We start from the raw sequence: 4,542 nt of genomic DNA on the forward strand, positions 1-4,542 counted from the left end.
ATAATATGTAATAGTGAATTTCCAATGAATATGGGAGAATGGATGCTTATTCGTCTCTTATCTTGTGTTGTTGATTCCGTCTATCCGAACTGATGTCTGATACCGTAGAACCCCGGGATACGGCATTAAAATACAATACAGTATATAATACGTATGTATATAAACAAATAACATTACAAACAACACGATCCTAAACTATATCCGATGGTGAAGACTCAGCTTGCCGACTTTGGGGAGTGTGGATACACCTTTTAATTGCCATTGCTCTCAGGTCCACTCTGACCCGGAGTGGTAATACCTGTTAGGGTCCCAACTATGGGTTAAATAGAAACAAACTTGAAATATATGTACATATATATATATATATATATATATATATATATATATATATATATTTAATTGTACAGAAGTTCAGAAAAACATTAGTACCGTCGGTTTCAAGCCCAACATAAGGGGAACCAGTTAATGTTTTTCTGAACTTCTGTACAATTAAATATATATATATATATATATATATATATATATATATATATATATATATCAAGTTTGTTTCTATTTAAAACTAGTTCATTGGTTTAAGGCAGACATTTTCTTTATCTTTTTTTTTAATATAAATATACATATGTGTACATACATATATGCACATATATATACATGTATATTTTTTTATATAAATATACATATGTGTACATACATATATGCACATATATATATACATTTTTAATGTTTTAAAACAGATCCTTTGTTCGATAAAATGCATGCCCATTGGCTGATAGGAAGGGGCGCGGTGGATACTAGAAAGCTGATTGGCTAACTAACATCCTTAGCAGAAGAGGACCATATAAAAACGATAAACAACCACAGAATTCGCGCATAAGCCTGACGAATCCTAGAGTGGATGAAACGCCGAATATTCGTAGCTTAATCGTTATATATATTTTATAAATTACTATATATATATATATATATATATATATATATATATATATATATATATATTAAAGAAATTTTCTTCAAAATCACTGAATTAAATAACCTGAAAAGGATTGATATGCCGTAAAAAACCCAACCAACCAACCAACCAATAAATAACATCGTAAGGCGAGATAAATACCGTAACCAGAGGACGGAAAAACACCGTATTCCACATCTTAATCTGAAATTAAAAAAACCGTATCCTAGAGCCACCGTATCCTGGAGTTCTACTTTACTTTTAAACAGCAAGAAATACTAATAATTTACAGAGAAAATAATCCTTCTAAATAACATCATCATCATTATCATGCAGTCCGATGACTAGTTGGGGCCTCACTGCTTTATCCCTCGGTGTTGGCGTTGTCTCACTCCATCACCACAGGACTTTCCACCTTGGCTCCAAACTTGCTTGCGCGGTTTAGGTGCAGTATCTGAACCTCCAATGCCCATTTCCAGTGGAGCGAACCCGCGACAACTGGCAGCAGAGGAGGTCGCAGCTTCTGGCCGAAAATAATTTCAGCGAGGTAAACAGTGTCCTATCGTGTCCGCTACTACGCCTATTTTTATGGATGAGGTTCCATAGCCTTTTAAGGAAAACTACAAGGCAGCCGTAGGATATGAAGTCAGAGTTCTCATCTCTTAGCCTTTTGCTGTGATAAGGCCCACAAGGCAGTGGTGTTTGATTTTGGGGTTGATTCCCCTAGTCTTCGCCTAACCAAGGGCACCCACAAGACAGTGGGGTAGGGGTTGATAGTGTGGCAAGGCATGTCCACACATCGGTGGGCCATAACGTACTACCTCTGGGGTCCCCTACTACTCCGAGATCTCCTACAAGTTTAGCCTGGGGTCGCAAGGCACCCAGTTACCGTGTGTGGCTAACGTGAAGGCAGTGTAGGAGTCTTGATAATGGAGAGGCTATGTACTGGCAGAGAAGACTTATGCATAGATGCTCCGTTTTCACCACGAGGTTAGCCAGCGGTGTTAGCTGGAAGCGAGAAGGTATGCAAGCATGAACTTAACACTAACTTATACCTAACACACTAGAGGCATCACATCCCCCTGCCGGATTAACAATCTAAACGCACACACCCTCTAAATATAGAGGATATATAAAATGTAAATATATGTTTCTGAGAGATTTACCAGTAACAAACGGAGGCACGGATCAGATAGATGGGCAAACTATCCTTCCAGATCTATAGAAAACAGATGAATATCTACAGCGATAGAATGGCCCTAGAAACAATAGAAAAAAAAATCAAGGAGAAAGTCCAAAATATCGCTGGAGAGGCGACCTCGACTGCCAACTCGAACCTACGTAGCCACGTCTAGCCACAGACAAAGCATGATGAAAGGAAACATGATGATGATGATGATGATGATGATGATGATGATGATGATGATGTCAAAACTTGGTAACCCAAATTTTATCATCATAAAGGAAAAAGCTGATTAACATATATGACTTGCGAACCATTCTTTCGTCACTCTCAGAAGATATGTAGTATATGAGATGAATCATTAGAAATGGTTGACCCTAAAGTACCACAACTTTGAGTGTGAGAGATTACAGATTTCGACGGAGGCATTTATAGACTTAGCTAGATGCAACGAGAATAAGAAATACGAATAACATTATCGGTAAAAGCTGTCCACCAAAATCAGGTTATTTATTTCTGAGCGGTTATATGATGCTAAAGTTGGATCACAAAACGTGTGTTATCAGGGAATAAAAATTAAATTCTAAAACTGGGCAGTTCACTTCAAAGACTGATGAGGAAAGAGAATTGGTTATCGAATGAATCGAATCAATCGATTCCTTAATCGAATTCTCATGAATAACTAAAATTTATTCAGGTGAAGAACATCAGACATAAAAAATATACACTAATGTTTTCTGTGGCGCATCAGACATAAAAGCATATACATTACATTTTCTATGCGGCAATGCATACGCAACTGTTTGAAGAGAAAGATAGATGCTGGAAATTGGGTAATCAGTTCAGATCGAATCGAGCTTTGCGTTGTGGATCTCCGATATAGCCTGTATAAAATTGCCAAAATAAGAAGAGTATACCGAGAAATATATTGGCGAGTCTGGTCGGTAAAGAAGAGTACCTATGTGATAACGATTGGCCGATAATGGGGCATGAACTATTCTCTATCCTAGTGAATCCACCTGTAATGCCGGTTGCCATATAAACCGAAGACGTGTTTGCATTTGAGGAAAAAAATCCTCTAGGTCTACTAAAATTTAGACTGACCGGAGAACACTGTCACGCAAACCAAACCTCTACTGGGAGAGTGTAACCTAGTCCGGGAACAAACACGTCGTGGTCCTAATCGCAAGGTAAATAAAGAATAGAAAAAAAAAGCTTCAACTCGCGTTTTTTGTTATATAACGATATTTATTTCCTCATTCTTTCGTTGTCGCTGTGACGTCCCTCACGTGAACGTCTTCTCGAGCGGCATTCACGCATCTTACATGATCTCGAACGTCACCCACGTCTCTACCATGATTACGAACGTGCTCTATGTCTCTAACGTGATCATCTTTTCTCCTTTTGTAGTGTTTTTTTCTTTACCAGTAACGCTATTCCACAATCATTTGCATATATGCGCGCGCAAGAGTTCAAAGAATATTAGAATTTAGGAAAAAGCTTCCATTACCGAAATCTAATGAACATTCTGGGAGTAAATAAAGAAATAGATAAATAATAATAATAATAATAATAATAATAATAATAATAATAATAATAATAATAATAATAATAACTATGAACAGGTTTCTACCATTTAGTCGGGATTGCAGGAATAGTTTGAGTCTCTCAATATACACGTCTCTCGTCTTCTCTTTCATTCCATTAAGGAGTATTGTGTCAAGTTCCAGCACCTCCATATACTTGTAACCTTCTGCATCAGGATCTCCTAATCTTTCGTCATTTAGCAAAATGCTTGCCTTTTATGATTGTCCTCTTCCCTCGTTTAACAGCAACAACTGCACATTTAAAAATTCCGAGCTTCATATTTATGTCGTTGCTCCATTGCTGTACAATCTGAACCAGTTTCAGACGCCTACCGAATTATGTGCAAATCTGCATTAAATTTGTCTCAAAGATTTTAGAATCCAAGTGAGGGACAAATGGTTCCAATGGCGGTAATAGAAAATAAAGAAGTTAAGATTCTATGGGATTTCATGGTTCAATGTGACCGAGAGATTACTCACAGGAAACCAATTATTGTGGGTTTGAATAAAAAGACAAATGAATACCAAATTATTTATATGGCTTGCCCAAGCAACATCAACATAGCAGAAAAAAAATGAAAAACTATGGAATTATCAGAAACTGAGAGTGGAGATTGCTAGATTCTGAAACAAGAAAACTGCCATCGTACTAATTTTTACAACACTTCCTGAAGCCGAAATTCCACCCAAAAAAGTTATGATGACTGTTTGGTGGTCTGCGGCCGGTCTCATCCATCACAGCTTCTTGAATCCGGGCGAAACGATTGCGGCAGAAAAGTACTGCCGACAAATTGACGAAATGTACCAGAAGCTCAACGTAT

Source organism: Euprymna scolopes, chromosome 15 (assembly GCF_053919585.1).
Source record: "Euprymna scolopes isolate OS-2025 chromosome 15, ASM5391958v1, whole genome shotgun sequence".
Classification (NCBI taxonomy): domain Eukaryota; kingdom Metazoa; phylum Mollusca; class Cephalopoda; order Sepiida; family Sepiolidae; genus Euprymna; species Euprymna scolopes.